Source organism: Cotesia typhae, unplaced genomic scaffold, assembly GCF_013202065.1.
Source record: "Cotesia typhae breed Kobodo isofemale line unplaced genomic scaffold, CoteBio_Ctyphae contig_44, whole genome shotgun sequence".
NCBI lineage: Eukaryota > Metazoa > Arthropoda > Insecta > Hymenoptera > Braconidae > Cotesia > Cotesia typhae.
Window position 1 is genome coordinate 4712836 of NW_027423753.1, and position 18110 is coordinate 4730945.

Consider the following 18110-nt stretch of genomic DNA (forward strand, 5'->3'; position numbering starts at 1 on the left):
AAACATTTCCTTCCACCGTAATTCTGTACAGAAAAAAAAAACCTTTTTTAGAACAGGTCCCCTGAAATTTTTGACAATGTTCTCGGTGGAAGCGGAATCGATAGACTTTAACATCTGGAAGAAAGTAGGCAGGGTTGACGCGAATTAAAATAAAGTAAGACACTTACTAAGTGCTTTCTCGTCTCCTCACCCGACACATCTCGTCCCATTTTCCATCATTTAATTATTAAACAAGTCTGAGAGTTTAGCCCCCGACTAGTTTGACCTTTCTCCTACATTTACCCTGGCATATCAACTTCCAGCTTCCACAGCCAGACCCACCAACTGTCACAGACTATAAACCACTTTATCGCTTTTATTCTTATTAACCTACATATTTTTATTCATTTTCAGTAATTAGTTAATCTCCAGCGAATAGACCTTTTCAGTTTATTTTTAAATCGGTTTTAAGAACAATCATAAATCTTTTTTTTTTTCTAGAAAATTAATTGCTTTACGTATCAATTGTGTGACATGTAATTAAACTGTTCCCGGTTATTTTATTTTATATATAATTTAGAATTTTTTTTATAAAATCATTAAAGCTGAAAAAATAATTATAACTACATTTACAATTTTTATTGGAACTAGGGAAAAATTAATCATACACGACTATTGACAATTATTAATTAATTTTAGCCATGCTTCAAATTTTATAATCACATGAACACAATATTATCGAGTAAACTAATTATTTTTATTTTAATGATAGAAAGAAGGATTATTTTTTATTCAAAACATTTTCCTAGTAACTTAATCATATAAATTAAATTAATAATTCGTAAACTAAGGATTATATTTTATAATTGTTTCAGCAATGAAACAATAGAATTAATATGGTTATGTTGTTACGAAAGTTGTTACAATACAGTCGACAAAATGTTCAGTAGGAATTGAAAATAAATTTTTAATCATTTACAAAAAAAATTTACAATTTTAACGGAATGAGTGACATATTATTATTAAATAAATTCACTATTTTAACAATTCAAACCATAATTGACTAAATCATAAAATTTCATGTTTTATACTAATTAATTTTTATGACATATGTTCGATTTTATTTCATACATAAGTTGTTCATTAAAAAAAAAAAAACAATTTTTTTTATGATTAATTATAAGAAATTTAATCTTCAATTTTCTTATTTTTTTTTTACAAATATTTACTTAATTTTTTTTTTTTTAATTATTTTGAAGTCGCGTCAACTGCATAAGGTTATTAACGACTACTATTAATAAAAAATTTTTTTTTAATTAAATTTTTAGTAAAAATGATTAAATAGCTGACTTCAAAATCATAAAAAAAAAAAAAAAAGACTGAAGTCAGTTGAAATTTAATAACTAATTTTTATACTTTTTTATTGTAAATAATAAAGTACAGAAAAAAATTCTATCTGCAACTTCCTCCATTTATGACAAGTCTCTATTTAAAAATTTTGTAGGATTTATATATTTTAAAAATTTTTCAATAATAATATTTTTAGTAAAAATAATCAACTGTGAAAAAACACTAAAAAAAAATTTATCTGAAGTAAAATTTACTCAAAATTTTATTTTATAATTATACAACTTGATTTATTTGGAAATTTTAAAATGTTCATACGACAATGTTTTGTGAATTCGTACCTGACCATATATGTTCAGACATGCCGAAACTCTATGTATCCGTGTAATTCAGTACATTCTTAAATGTTAGTGCAGTCTTTAAATATTAAAACTCTTCATACATATATATTACCAACTCCTATGTATATTTAATATACAATCTATATAATGAATATAAGTTAACTTGTATTTCAACGGTCTTGATTCATGGAACTGCCCAAGGAGTTATCATGTTACGTTTAAACGTACAACAGATCGTGTTAAGCCTTAACTAAACTTTAGCACGGTAACCAAATATATGTCGATGCCCAGCAATACCCGTCAAAAGTTTTTTCCATACTGTGCCTATTCCATTTCATGGCACACCAGCTAAATAAAAAACACCATCAAATTTACCCAGCCAGGCGTGTTTCGCATCTCTTGTAGACACATTTTCAGCTTTTTGCACTCTTATGTTATCCCTTGCAAAATGTTCAGCCGCTGAATCTAAATACCCAGAGATTCTCATTTTTAATCAATCGATATCAAAAGAATTAACAATTATTAGCAACCTGCAGTTGCTATTTGACTACTAAAAATTACAAATTATAAATCAAAAAAATTTTGCTTGATTTGTTGATATTTTTAATTACAATTTACATAGTTTAGATATTTTTTGAATAAATTTTAATTTACCAATTACAAATAATTTGATGAAAAAAATTATAAGACAAATTAGCTATTTAAAACTCCTTTAAAAATTTAACATAACAAATTAACTGTCACTAAAAAATGTATAGAATTTGAAAAAGGCACAAGATCTTTTCGATGATACTGAATTTTATCATAAAATCTCCTTTAAAATAAAAATTAGACGGAAAAAAACATTGTAGGAAAAATTGCAATTGTTACATTGTAATTTACGAGCAGACTTTTAATATCTTCATTTTTATAATTTTACATTTCAAAATTTATAATGTTTATAAATAAAAAACAATTGTAAAATTATCAACGTTTAAATTATTGAAAGTCTGGTTGTGAACTTTATGATGTAATGATTGTAATTTTTCGTACAATTTTTGTTCTGTGTAATTATTTAGATAATAATTTGATTGTCACCGAAAAAATATTAAACTATGAAAAGATAAATTTAAATTATGACCTTTCTGATAATGGTCCCAAATTTAATTATAGAAACTCATTTTATAATGAAAATGTGCCCAAAAAATTTTCCTTATCCTCTTAATTATATGGATTGTTAGATGACATATGACAAAATTTAAATTTACAAAATTATTCTGAAAGGTTATCATAATAAATTAACAATCGCTAAAACATTAAAAAGGCAAAAATTTAGGTCAGGAGATTTCCAATGATACTAAATTTAACTGAAAAAAAAATCAATTTTATCATATGAATACAATTTTGCCGGAGACAAAACATATCTTATTCTTTTAATTATATAGATAATTACTTAATATTAAAGTAAATTAAAACATTTGCTGTCTAAAGTTAAAAACTTGCCACTTTTTAAAAACGATTTTAATCTCTTCCTCCCTTTCAACCCAAAAGATTGTGATCTTAACTTAAATTTTATTATTCATGCTATAAGTTATTATTTTTTCGGTCATGTTATAGACATTTAATGAGTAGAATAAATTTTCATTATCTACATTCTAAATCACCACATTTCTCTTTTCTTTTTTGTTGTACCATTGTATAGCATAGTCATTTTTGTTTTAATTAACAAAATTATACTTGTACAACTTTTTTGTCTAAATCTTTTGCACAGAAAAAAATTTCGTAATTAGAAAAAATCAGATGAACTTTGTTTTGTTTAGATTTTTTGTGATATGAAACGATTAAAGATAAATAGAATAAAACCGCAGAATTCTCGTTCAATATTGTAAAATTGATTGAACTAGTCGATATTGGATGACTGTAAGACTGTATATGTATATTAAAAAATGTTAGAGCGAATTCAATATCTGGTTCGCCATCACGACATCAGTAAAGTTTCCATTTATTTGATATTTCAAACAAAAACACAGAAGACCTATCTTAAATTTGACTTCTTGTCGTTGTAAAAACTCCGAGACAGGCCGAGTACTTTTTTTTGCTTCTGTTTTACTTTTTTTTTTTTCATCTCTGTGTCCCCTCGGATAGAACTCTGCTCTGTAGCGGCTCGACACTTTAGCTTCACTTTGGTAGTAGTATAGTATTTGACCAGCTGTCGTATCCTTTGCAGGATCAACTTTATTCTCATTTTCCTACTAAACTCCTCTTTGAGAAGTATCTTAGACACTTGATCATTCTCGTACTTAAGCACCGGCAATTTATTTTGATAAAGACATTGTAAAATTTTTTGATAGATAATTTATTAAGATTTTCTGGGCTGGTAAAATTTATGAGGATTTTTTTTCGTAGAGAATTAAATTTCCTGGATTTAATTTTTTAAAAATATTATTTTTGGAATTAACTCCAAAAAATTTTTTAGAACTGAAAAATTTGAATATTTTTCAGACGATAAAAAAGTAAGGGGAAATTAATTGAGACTTTTTTAATAGAAAATTAAAATTTCTACAAAAAAGTATTCTTATAATTTTTTCATATCTTGAATATTTTGCTCAGTATTTCAAGTTTTTAAGCTCGAATAAAAATTCTGAAAATTAAATTTTTTCATTAAAACTTGAGTTTTTATTTTTATTAATTTTACCAATGATTAATGATCATTAAATAAAATTATATTAAAAATCGTTAGAATTTACTTGGAATACTAGTATAAATTATTAATATTTCAAACGGAAACGTTAATATGACAGGATAATATAAATGATGTATATAACTTCTTTACAACTTCGCCCTTAATTTCTTCGGCTTCACGAAGTCCAGTTGGCGGGCATTGAACATCAGGCGAAAAAAAAAAGAAGTCGAAAATTTTGAGCCAGGTGGTTCAAGTTCTTGTTCTCGTTCTATTGAGAGAGTTCTGATCCTTAATACGCGTATATAACACACAACATTCGCGGGAGCCACTGCACGTTCAAATTTAATTTATAAGAAGGCTTGAAGTCGAAGAACTTTTGACAAAGAACAAGACCTAATGCTAACCAACCAAGACAAAGACAAGAAGATGAAGACGATGTTAAGTATATATATTAGCGTATATGTCGAGGGAACTTTCTTGAGACTCCATATACATATACATATACAAATACAAATACAAATACAAATACATTAGTTAAAGAAAAAAAAAATACGCGACTAGTTTTAAGTTGTAAGAGAGAAGTAAGACAGCTGCAATGTAAGCACGACGCACACGAGGACACCCTACATCTATGTACATGTGTATTTATATTGAAACAGACGAACACTTTTGATCGTGGCACGAGCCTTTCGTAGCATGTGTTTAACTTCTTCCTGTCCTGCCTTCAACTTCAACCTTTTTTGGTCTTCTTTGGCTCCTACGCTACCTTCCAAAGTGCTTTTTATTGCCCTACCCGTACAGTAAAACTATTTTTTACGCGAGCCTTTCTTTGCTTCCAAGTGTTTCAAGCAATTCACCTTTCTATTTTTAATTAACTCGATATTTTATTTTTAATTGCTTTTTCCGGTAATTGAAAGAATTAGACAATTATTTTGTGACCCATAGATATAGTAATTTAGTAATTGGGAAGCTGGCATTTTAGTTAAAATTTTTACATCTAAATGGAGATATTATTTTAAATATCGGGACTTTTTTGTAATAAGCTAGAGGAGTTTGCTATCATTTTTTAATATTTTTATTTTTATTATTTCTTCTGGTCAAATGATTAATTTTAAAGCGATTTTTTCATTATTTTTGTCACTATTTTATTATTTAGATAAAAATTTTTAAAATATAATTTTTAAATAAAATAAAAAAAATATTTTTTTGTATAAATCTAAAAAAATATTTTTAAAATATATTGCTTAATTAAATTAAATGATGTTTGATGATGAGTCAATAGCCGAGGGCTCGAACCTCTGAGATACTGTTTTTTTTCGGCAATCTCGACGCTTTTACCGGTAACCGGCAGTACCTTTATCAGGTTTTTCTAGACACTGTGCCAGGGTGGGGTATAAATAAATAAAATGCGGGTACGGTAAAAATCTAAGTCGGCCACAGCCGCAAAGTGATCTACTGCGTGAGACTATAGATAAAAATATTGGGACGTAAGAAAAGATTAAGATTAGAAAATAATAAACGGGAGCAGAGAAGATAGTTACACGCATAGAGAGCGTGAGCTTCGAGGCCCTTGTAAAACACAATAAACGATAGAAGTAAAATCCAAACATTATCATTAGTTAATGAATTAAATGATAACGTATAAAACTAAATTTATATCACATTTTTTTTAATTATTGGATTATCCATTATAATAATTAATTTTTTACATAATTAAAAAAATCTGATAGAAAATTGATTCGATATTAAAGTAGTATCAATTATTATAATTTATATTTATTTATTTAGAAAACGCCAATCGGCAATGTACATCCATGAAATTACAATAAAAAGAAAATATATAATTTATAATTTTGAGGAAATAACAATTTCACATTTTAAAGATTTGCAAAAATACTTCAGTTTATCGGGTGAGATTTATCGGGATGCTTAAAAAAAAAAAAAAAAATTATTTAATTAATTAAATTGATTAGTTTAATTAATTAAACCCCAAAAGGAGCTTCTTGGTCATGTTTATGAAGGATCCATAGGTACACAAAAAAAAAAATTAATTTGAATCAAGAAAAAAATTCTTAACCCAAGAAAATAATTTTACAGAGTTTCATTGTCTTGTATCAAGAAAAAAATTCTTGAATGAAGTAAAATTTATTTAAACCAATAAAAATTTCTTAGTTTAAGAATTTTTCTACTCAAATCAAGAAGATGAAATTCTTCAAAATTATTTACTTGATTCAAGTAATTTTTTTTTTCTGTGTACTACCGTAAAAACTTACGTCATGATGGAAGGTATTCACGAGGCAAGCTATTCTGTTCTTAATAACATAATAATTAAACTAATATAAACAAAAAATGAAGATATTCATGAAAGCGATACATAGGTTACGACTTTCTTTGAAAATTGTCGTATAGAGTGAAAAAAAAAAAAAAAAAAATTATTCTTTTCTAGTACAAACCTGCAAAACGAAAAATACATTAAATCATAAATATATTGAAAATAATGCACAAAATTTTATAACCTCGCCTATTTAATTAAATAGCAATAAATTTAACCTAGAAGTGAAGTAAATAATTGAAATTTACATAAATTTACAATAAAAAGTTAATTTAACAAGCATTCATAAAAAGTACAGTATCTGATCAATTGACTGGTGAAGCACCTTGCTTACAGACAGGGTCATAAAACCCGGAGTATTACTGCTTACAACCATAACACGTGCCCACAAGGTACACAGCAACACTCATTACGCACTCAACTCAGTATGTACATTCATTGATGTAATTACCGTCCGTATAGTATATAGTAGTACAGTGAATATGAGCCCTCGCGTGTATGTACCGTAAACCAAGATCACGATCATCGTTGACGTGATCATCACACACTCGGATCCGATTGAAATTATGTACAAAATGCAGCTGTCCGGTTGCTTTATGTTATTTATCCAGTGCATTATATCATTACATTACATTGCATTGCATTGTATTGTATTACTCACTTGCTTGGTATTTGTTTAACATTTAACAATTCAAAATTTATACAGAAAAATAATACCAGCACAGTTTATTCCGAAAATAAATAATGCCAATGCTTCGAATCAAAATGCACGATTTTGGAATCCAAGTAGAGAGCAAATGTGACTCGCATCTGTTGCGGTTTCTGTTACCAAATATAAATTAATGCAGCCCTATCTCTTTTCTTTTCAATACATTGACACTGTACGTACGAATACAATATATATACACATGCTTACAATTTAATGCCTTCGGCTCACGCTGGCCTGTCCTGGGCCAACCTCTACTCGTGGACTAGCGCATCTGCTCCTCGATAAAGTGATTATGCATTGTACTTTATTGTAAATAAATATTAACTCCCCTCTTTATTATCAATTACGTTTATTCAATAAAATAAAATCGGCGAGTCGTTGAAATTTATTTCGTCCACTTGATTATTAATTTTTACATATCTTCAACATCCAGGCACTTCAATTTTGTCTGATAATCTGAAAAATAATTTCATTACTTCTAAAATTTATTTTTTAAAAAAAATAATATAACAAATCATTAAATACGTTGAAAATTTTTTAATTTTAAATATTAACAAAATTTATATTCTAGAAAATTTAGTGTAAAAACTTTATCATTGAACTTAGAGTCAATTTGTTCACAAAAAAAAAAAAAATTTCTTGAGTCAAGAAAATTATAAGGAAGACCGAAGTTATTTTGGAGCAAGAAGAAATATTCTTAGCTTAAAAAAATTTAACTTCGTTGAAGAAATTTTAACTTCATTCAAGAAATTTTCAGTCATCCTTAAGATTTTCTTGATTTAAGAAAATTTACGCATTTTTTCTTTTTGTGTAAATAAAAGCTTAGAAAAAAAAAAATTTCAAAATCTAAGGCAATACTAAATTTTCAGTGAAAAAATTTGTTACATGATATTTTAAGTTTGTTTAGCTGATTATTATCATTTTAAAATGAATGCTTACAAGGCATACATATGTGAACTCTCCAATTTTTATAATTCTTCGCATATTTGTCGTTAGTTCGTAGAATAAACCTCCGATATCGTCATAATATGCAATACAAAAGTGAACTTAGCATTCTAGTAGTCCTTTATCGCCATAATACAGCCTTCTTAGTTTAGCGAAGGTCTTTCTTCATCTAGACGCCAGCTAAGCTAAAAAAAAAAATGAGGTCAATGCATTATTATTTAATATTATTCAATTTAACTGAGAAGAACTTATTTAAAATCTGCAACAAGATACATACCTTAACTTTGAACTGTTGAAACTGCAGCGATATTAATAACAATAGCTCATAAAATAATAATAAGCGTACGAGATAATTCTTTAGTTGAAATAAATAACGGTGAACAAAAAAATCTCAAGCAGCCCCGACGGGTCGATGGTTATCGAGCTTCCTGTCTGGCTCTCGATAGTGAAGCCGCTGAAGAAGTGTATGAACGGAAGGAAAGGAAGGCACCAGAGGCAGCAGCAGCAGCAGCAGCAGCAGCAAAACGTGTACACTAAAAAATAAAAATGAAAATAAAATTTAAAATACAAAACAAAAAAAAAAAAGAGTGATTAAGAAGCGGCGGTGAGAAAAAACATAATAAAAATAAAGGTTGTAATCAACACACCGGGCCCTGTTACTGTTTAACTGTTGGGAAAGGGCTCCTGAAGAGTTTCTGAACTTGGACTCTGGTGTGCATCTGTCAGTGTCGTAAGGTTGACGGACTTGGCACGAGACCCCTAAAATGAAAGCTGTGATACGCTGAAAAATAAACTAAATAATAAGGATGTATAATAATAAAGAAAGCTTGAAAAAAAGATTGAATAAGAAAAGGAGGAATGAGAAAGGAGTTATTAGGTGTGCAAGGACTTGAGGAGCGTGTGTGCTCAGTTGTAGGGGAGGTTGAGGGTGAGGACACGTGACCGGAAGGCGGGGGGCAGCGCACGCGCCGTCATATTCCACCTGGCGCATCACCTGCTGCCCCCTGCTTAAGACTCTCCCTCTTTACTCCTCCCTCGCTCTTTCGAGAATTGCTTGTATACTTTATCCACAAGTCTATACTATTCCTGTACCACCTTTACTTCTTCTTCTTCTTCTTCATCTTGGTCTTGGTCTTGGATTTCTTTCGAGCCTGGTTTGACCAATTGGACAACCTGGTCTCGCTCCTGCTGCTGCTGTTGCTGTAAAAAAATGTATCGAATGAATATAATAAAATAAAAATAATCACAACAAATCCATTTGTTGAATTTAACAACCGGTATATAAGATAAATAATACCGTCATCCAAAACGCTAGCTCGTTTTTCGGACGGCAATTTATACAGAGTTCATTATCTTCTTGTCTTTGTATCAGAGAGAGAGAGAGAGAGAGAGAGAGAGAGAGAGAGAGAGAGAGAGAGAGAGAGAGAGAGAGAGAGAGAGAGAGAGAGAGAGAGAGAGAGAGAGAGAGAGAGAGAGAGAGAGAGAGAGAGAGAGAGAGAGAGAGAGAGAGAGAGAGAGAGAGAGAGAGAGAGAGAGAGAGAGAGAGAGAGAGAGAGAGAGAGAGAGAGAGAGAGAGAGAGAGAGAGAGAGAGAGAGAGAGAGAGAGAGAGAGAGTATGTGTGTGTGCGTGTGTGTGTGTTGTATTGCTTGAGTGTGTGGCTGTAATTCCTGTAGACTGTTGACTGTAGACTGAAGACGGGATTTTAGCATCAGAGTATGAGGGGAGATGAGAAGTATAATATAAAGTAAAAAAAAAAAAAAATGAGCACGCGACAGAAGAATCGAGAGGGAGTGACAGGCAGATGCGGGTTACAGGTATAAACATGATGAATTTTCCAAATAGGTGGTCCAGGTGCTTACACACCGGTACTGCAAAACCATTTTAGACTACATGTATTTTTATACAAACTGCTCATCGTACATCATACATCTCTTCTTACCTATTAAATACTTTATTTTACTTTATACGCGTTTATTATACTTATGCTTGTGCTTATACATTTATTCTACTTCCATCCGGTTGAATCATATTTATTTATGGCATGGATGAGCAAGTGGTGAAATCCTTTTTTTAATCCTATCGTTGTATTCGTTTCTCCCTCTACTTTTTAATTATTAACGATTAACGATATCAGACACACATCCCGTTTTTGGTAATAAATCCAATCTTTCATGTTTACAACCATTAGGATGGTTCAATAATAAGATCTCTATAAAAATTAAAATTTTTTTTTAATTATTAATTTGAAAATTTAATCAAACATATTACTTTTGTATCAGTTTAAAAATAAAACAGAGATAAAACTCGAAAATTAATTACATTGATTGTAAATCGAGAAATAAAATGACTAATTTTTGAAAAAATTTTTTTTTGTTTTAGGTAAGTCAAAATACCAAACAAAAATGATGATTATATGGTCCTCGTTTGTCCACTTGGGCTTGATATCGTAAAATATCAAGTGATGTCCTGGGTACGCAATTACATAGAACTCGAGGATAAAGTACAGAGTACAGTAGTACAGGTAATTTTCAAGGGGGCTCTTGATACAGAACAACACAACACATTGGGTGCGTGCGTCAGTATGCGTAGGCGACTGCGTCATTCAAGAAGCATCGACCCGTCACCACTACAAATTTCCTCCCACTTAACCCTCTACTTCTTGTTACACACTTTCCTCCTCATAATTTAAGTTTGTCTCTTTCTCCTTGATCGCCACTGGTTCCTTCACCATCACCATCTTGTCACTCCCTCGTCTCTTCTAACAATCTTTCTTGCTCTCTTTTACTCCAATTTTTTTCCCCCTACAATCTCCAGCCATATGACACCCACGTCGCGTATTCGTCACGTGTGAATTGGGACAACTCACACATTTAACTCTCCCTCTATTTTTACTGGCCTTCTTGTTATTTTTGAGGTCATTTCTGACCCACTGACTGCTGTACTCAACCAGGTAATTTTTCAATCACACATTGTCTCTGTAAACACATAAATTATCTAGGTTATTTATTTACTCTAAATATTTTACCATCATTATTTTACTATATAATTTAATGATAAATAATATAGTGATATGATAAATATTGCTTGGTAATTTTAATAAAATCAGGAGGTCAACACGTGGTGCAACACATTGAATCAAACACTATAACTCGCGGTTAGCTTGTGAATGAATTCGTTATCTTCAAAATGGCCGCGACCTGAGCCGTGAACCGTATAGCTGCGCCGCGAGGTCAATCATCAACATCCACTATCCATTCTACTCACTTTTTTAACATTCCTTTCCATTAACCATTCAATTCTTACTTTTTTTTTTTTTTTTAAATCTTGTAATACTCCATTCACATTTAACTTTATCCTCTGAGCCCCAAAAATTCATTAATAGCGATCTTACAAGAGTATTTTGCTGATAATTTTGAACTCTAACTAAATCTTTAATCTTAAAAGAAGAAATACTAAATCTAGAGGTTTCTTTCTTATGTCATAGTTGCAACAACTTAATTATTTTTACAAAAATATATTATATCCGTATTTAAAATAACTAAAATTAATTTTAGGAATTCCAGAGCTTAAAAAAAAGAGCAATTAACTTATTTCTTTCTCATGCGCCGGAAAACATGAGAGCGATAAGAGTTATTGAAGAACGCCTGCGTCATCAAATATATATAAGTATATAGCTTTGACGATATAAATTAAATAAAAAAAAGCTATCTAAAATGGAATAATAACGATAAAAAATTATAAAAAGGATATAATATTTGATATTATGAATCAAATCATTAAATTGAACGATTATATTATTATCAAAAGCGCACTATTAAATATACATATATTTCTCACATAAAATCATATTAAATAAACACATACAACATATATAACGCATATATGATTCATATGTGCGCGAATGACGAGTGATTTTCTGACAAATCCTTGAGACCTGATGACCTTATCCAAGCGTGCGTCAACGCGGAAGTGATTCTCAATCATAAAAATGAAAACTATTCTTGGGATCTTTGAAATTATAATAATTATTAAAATTATCTTCAATCCTCAATCTCTAACTTCAATTCCTATGTACATAATGTAATATAATATAATATAAAATAACATAATGTGATGTACTATAATTTAATACATTCCAATAGTAATATACTCGTTACAAAATAATTAATGCCTCATCAAACTGCCAATATAATATGAGATGCATTTAGGAATCCACCTATTTGCTGAATCCTGTGACCTTTGACCTAATGGTATGCAACGATAGTTTGTCGGCGTAGATACAGCCGACGCCAACGCTAACGCTCTAACTCGGTAACGCGACGGAATTCAGATCGCAGGCTATTTAAATCGTACCGAGTACATAGAGCGAGCGAATAAGCACCAGCATAAGTGAGAGACCAGAGATAGAGAGCAAAGAACTAAACCAAGAACGAATGACCAAACAGACGTGTAGGAAATAACCGTTACGCCAAACGAAAACTTTATCCACGTCTAATATAAATATAAATAAAAATTGCAGTTAATATAAATAAATAATACCGGTATCTAATCATCTTACTGCAAATATCCTTAATTCTGGCTCTGACGCACGGCCTACGTAATACTACTCGCTATCAACTATCAATAACCAACAATAACAATTACTTGTACTTAAAAACTAGTCAGCAAACAATCAAACACCTGATATGTACGACTGTAAATGCAATTATTATTATCTTCTACGTCACAATCGCAAGTACGTCATCATATTAAATGATTGTCCTTCTTCGCTATTGATTTTTATTTTTTTTTTCCATAACCTCGAACATGTTGACGTGACATCTTGATTCTTTATACATGACCACACAAGTCACCAGTCACTATTTAATCTCTGAGTTAAAAAAAATCAACATACATTAGGCTTATTCTCAATACTTAACAAAAAATGATTGTTTTTTTGTTTATAATAATAAAATATAAAATAAAGATTCCTGGAATCGCGATGACAACCGGACGTGACGACAGACGCACTTGGCCTCCACCATAACCTTTTAGCCTTTCTCTTTCTTTTCCATTCACTTCTCATAATACGCAAACGTCGTATGTCGTACATCGCGTACGAGTTAAGTTGAGTTGAGTTGAGTTGAGTTGAGGTTTCTTCATCTCACTTTACTTGTCTCTTCCTCTTCTATCTCACTTCCTCTCCCTATTTTATTTCAATACACATATGACATATATGTACAATGAAGATACTACTAGTCTTCAGTAGTATTGGTTTTATTTTGTCGAAAAATCCCCAACCTAAACCAATTCAACATACAAAATATATGCAATACTAATAGTGTAGCCAGATTGTGCGATTATTTTACCCCCTCTTTGGCGTCGCGCGCGCCTCGGACACAAGCAAGTGATGCGTGTCTGTGAGTCGGAAAACCGAGCGGAGCCGAAGGAATCCGAGAAAGTTGAACGAATCGAGGGGAATAAACCTGCCACACGAAACAGAGGAATAACTCACACAACAGTAGCTCTCTGTTCGTGTGAAATTCTAAGAATCCGATTTCAACCGAAACATACAGCGGGAAAAATAATGTTTTAATTTTTATTCAAATAAATAAATAATGCTTTTTTGTTAAAAACATGTAGGTTTAATTTTTTTTTTTAATATAAAAAATAAATTTTTTTTTATCAATAAAAATTAAAATACAAAATTTTTTTTTCTTAAAAAAATTAATATCAATTTTTAACGCTGTTATTAATAATAATAATTTATTATTAAATAACAATAATAATAATAATTATTATTATTATTATGGTAACTGAAAATTCCCAAACGCAGTTTTTATATTAATTCTTACTTTTATTCGATACGACGTCTGATGGCTACGCGGCGTAAGTGAAAGCTTACGTCGGCGAAACTTTTGAGATCGAGTCCTCGCTCAAACAATTTTTTTTTTCCCCTCCGGGTGTAAAGCGTCAACTTTAGCCCCGCTGCGCTAAACAAAGTTTCCGCTTTACACCTTCGTCAGGGAAAAAAATAGTATACACTCCTCGGGAAGTAAATAAGAAAGCCTCAGATCACATGTTTGTTGACCTCGGCTTCGCCTCGGCCAACAATTACATGTGATCTGAGACATTTCTTACTTTACTTCCCTCGGTGTGTAATATACTATTTCTTAAAAATTTTTTTTTACTCGATCTCAAAAGTTTCGCCGACGTAAGCTTACACTTACGCCGCGCAGCCATCGTAGGACCTGCCGTGGAAACGTAAGAACTGAGATAAAAACTGCGTTTGAGAATTCCCAGTAACCAAAATTATTAATAATAATTATTATAAATAACCATTGTTATTATTATTTATAAAAATAATAACAATTATTATTATTATTATTATTATTAGTATAGCAACATAAAAAAAAATTTTTTGAGAAAAAAAAATTGATTGGGCGAGGACTCGATCTCAAAAGTTTCGCCGACGTAAGCTTTCACTTACGCCGCGTAACCATCAGACGTCGTCGTATCGAATAAAAGTAAGAATTAATATAAAAACTGCGTTTGGGAATTTTCAGTTACCATAATAATAATAATAATTATTATTATTATTATTGTTATTTAATAATAAATTATTATTATTAATAACAGCGTTAAAAATTGATATTAATTTTTTTAAGAAAAAAAAATTTTGTATTTTAATTTTTATTGATAAAAAAAAATTTATTTTTTATATTAAAAAAAAAAATTAAACCTACATGTTTTTAACAAAAAAGCATTATTTATTTATTTTAATAAAAATTGAAACATTATTTTTCCCGCTGTATGTTTCGGCTGAAATCGGATTCTTAGAATTTCACACGAACAGAGAGCTACTGTTGTGTGAGTTATTCCTCTGTTTCGTGTGGCAGGAGGTTTATTCTCCTCGATTCGTTCGACTTTCTCGGATTCCTTCGGCTCCGCTCGGTTTTCCGACTCACAGACACGCATCGCTTGCTTGTGTCCGAGGCGCGCGCGACGCCAAAGAGGGGGTAAAAAAATCGCACGATCTGGCCACACTGCCAATACCATTTAACAGCTCATACGTACCTTTTATATACATATATTTCTATAAATTTATAAATGTATGCCATATAATATGACATATCACATATATAATTTAAATCAAATTACTACCGTATGGTGGCGCTTAGTTCCGACTGTGGCGTCTCGGTAGAGCGTCTACAGAGAAGGCGCGCGCAGTCCCACGCGGACCGCGATCCTCGTTACTTGTCAAAGTATTTTTTAACCCTCTCATTGCGAATCGTAAGCTCTACTATCATTTTTTCATTAACAAGAACATGATGCGCACTATTTTATAGTTGTAAGAGTGATTGTTATTGAAGAAGAAAACTAAAAAAAAAAAGTAGATTTGCAAAAAGAAGAAGAAATTTTAAACGAGATTATTTAAGCAGAAAATTTTTTGCTGGAAATTTATTTGAATTTGAAACCGGCTAATAGATCTACTGGGAACAAATAGGCCAAATAGAAGCAGCCATTTTAGTGACTGATGTTTTTAAGCATTTATTTAATAACTTTTGTTTGTTTTTTATAATTATGTTCGCTGAGTGCAAAGTGCAGAGAATGACAGAAAAAAAAATCGCGTGGACTGAATGTACTTCTGTGAAGTGATATTACTTATTGTTTATATTATTATTATTGGATTAATAATAAGGAAGAAAAAAATCTGCGATGAATAAATAAAAGGAGCTAAGGACTGGTTTTGTAAAATATCAGCAACCGCAAACTGCTGCGCAGTTTCGCCCGTTGCGTAGTTAGAAAAAAAAGAAAAGAGTACGTTTAGATGTGTGTCAATGTGTGTGAGAGGTAATTGATGGATTTCCCGCCTCTCTGTGCGCACACTCTCCCAGCTACACAAGTAATTTCAGTTAAAACTGTCAAGTTTTTGGTTCTGGTATTTTTCTGGTATTGATAAGTTTTAAATGTTTCAGATGTATGATGATGATGATGATTGTTTGATAGGAAATGATGAAATTGTTGGATTTAATGCCAGCCGATTAAAGACGAGGTCATTTTGAAATGTAATTTAGTATCATATAGAGTGCCATGCATGCGTTTGTACGTTACGCGTTATCACACAACGTGGGAAGTAGAGGAAAAAAATTGACGTATTGTGTCGTGACTTAAGACCGTGTTCCTATCCTCAACTCTTTGTGTGAGCAGTATTGTACTGATGTATGTACATTATAACTTACGTAACGAGACTGTCGATAAGAAATGCCCCACGTCTCGCTCCTCATTACTCCCCTACTACTATTATAATCGAGTAATGATACTTAAATATTTAAAACAGTTATTTCTTCATATCCACAACTATGTACATAAATTACATGTATTTTAAAAAATTATATATGTATAATATATAATATATAATGTACTGTTTGAGTAATAGTGACCGGACACGATGCCCAGGTGATTATTATTTATCAACAGATTTAAACAAATGCACGAAATATTTAAATAATAAAATAATAATAATAATTTATTTATTTTAGTTTAAAAAGCGAGTGCTCGCGATCTCACACGCTCATAAAAAATAGAGCACGTGAACCCGCCTTAAATTTACGATTGTACACCTGAATCACCAGAATTCCACGTGTTTTTTTGTTCTTTTGCCACAAAATAAATATCTTGTACTAAAATTCAACGGATAAAACTTTAGACATTTTAACGTTTAAATAATCTCTTTTGTATACCGAATAGCAGCTTAATTGTGCTGATAAAATTGTGTGATATCGTGATTGTCGAGAATATTTTTTTACGAGCTGAGTCGAGTAGAAGAGAACAAGAGTTACAGTAAGAGGAATAAGAGTAACAGCGACAATATATTTTCTGCCCTCCGGCCGGAAAGTGGCAACTTTCTGACCGCTGCGCTAAACGAAGTTGCCACATTCCGGCTACGTCGAGCAGAAAAATAGTATACACACCTTGGTCAGTAAAAAGTAAAGCCGCAGACCACATGTTTATCAACCTCGGCTTCGCCTCGGCCAACAATTACATGTGATCTGAGACTTTTCTTATTTTACTGGCCTAGGTATGTAATATACTATATCATTATACTGAGTAAGAAGTAAGAAATTGACCATGTGGTATTTTTACGGGTTTTCCATGGCGCCACGCCCGCGAGATTCTCAAAATGGAGACTGGAATAACGGGTTTTCGATTAAAAAAAATCGAGAAGCTAATGGTAAGAAATTATTTTTATTATTATTCAAATTTCATTTATTTATTTATACCAACTAATTTATTTATTTGTTGAGTATTTTTATTATCGGCAGATTGTTTAATAATATATAATAATAATGATAAGTAACTGATTTAGAAGATCGGAAAATATTCAAGTCCATCGGCGACGTGGGATGTTAATTTGATTAACCGCCGGCGCCAAACTAGATAATCACGAGTCCAATTTCGATAGCAGAACCAGTACCAGACTTAGGAAGTTGTTAGTGGGTATGCGTGTTGCGTTTACACTTTACACACTATACCACCGAGAGTACATATATCGATGATAGTTATCAATGTTTAGATGTATGTATGTATGTATGTATGTATGTGCATATCTATATGAGTGTAAATGTACTAGTTGATACGTTATAGATGTATGTATATTATCCATATAGTTATATAGAACAACATACATACTGAGCTGAGGAATGGTAATGTCATTACCAAGCACATAAGCGCCAAATGCAAAAGGGCGTACTATAGATGCACGAGAGATGAGAAACGCGCAAGCTTTACTGGGATTCTGATGGGGTGAAAAT

At 31.0% G+C, this 18110-nt stretch overlaps 1 protein-coding gene and 1 long non-coding RNA gene across 12 annotated transcripts in view; one reads left to right on the forward strand and one right to left on the reverse strand.

The window, feature by feature from the left end:
- LOC141529144 (serine/threonine-protein phosphatase 4 regulatory subunit 1) overlaps positions 1 to 18110 on the forward strand; it is a 93360-nt gene that overhangs the window by 23794 nt on the left and 51456 nt on the right. Inside the window, exons 1-2 of one of the 5 annotated variants that reach the window (XM_074245585.1) lie at positions 15540 to 16755; positions 16839 to 17530. The exons of 2 other annotated variants lie outside the window; for them this stretch is intronic. The gene's annotated coding sequence lies outside the window, so the exon portion shown is untranslated. Of the gene's footprint in view, positions 1 to 15539; positions 17531 to 18110 lie in introns of those variants that run through there. 2 more of the 5 variants (XM_074245586.1, XM_074245584.1) reach the window with 2 other exon arrangements.
- On the reverse strand, positions 6255 to 13605 carry LOC141529160 (uncharacterized). Of its 7 annotated transcripts, none has more exons than XR_012479534.1 (7): positions 12997 to 13605; positions 10636 to 11291; positions 10315 to 10525; positions 8963 to 9515; positions 8593 to 8848; positions 8310 to 8500; positions 6255 to 7826 (listed from the first exon to the last, which is right to left on the reverse strand). It is a non-coding gene; the product is annotated as an uncharacterized LOC141529160 (long non-coding RNA). The 7 variants fall into 7 exon arrangements; XR_012479531.1 differs by having other exon boundaries at positions 6255 to 7483; positions 7578 to 7826; positions 8963 to 10525; XR_012479533.1 differs by having other exon boundaries at positions 8963 to 10525; positions 13211 to 13605.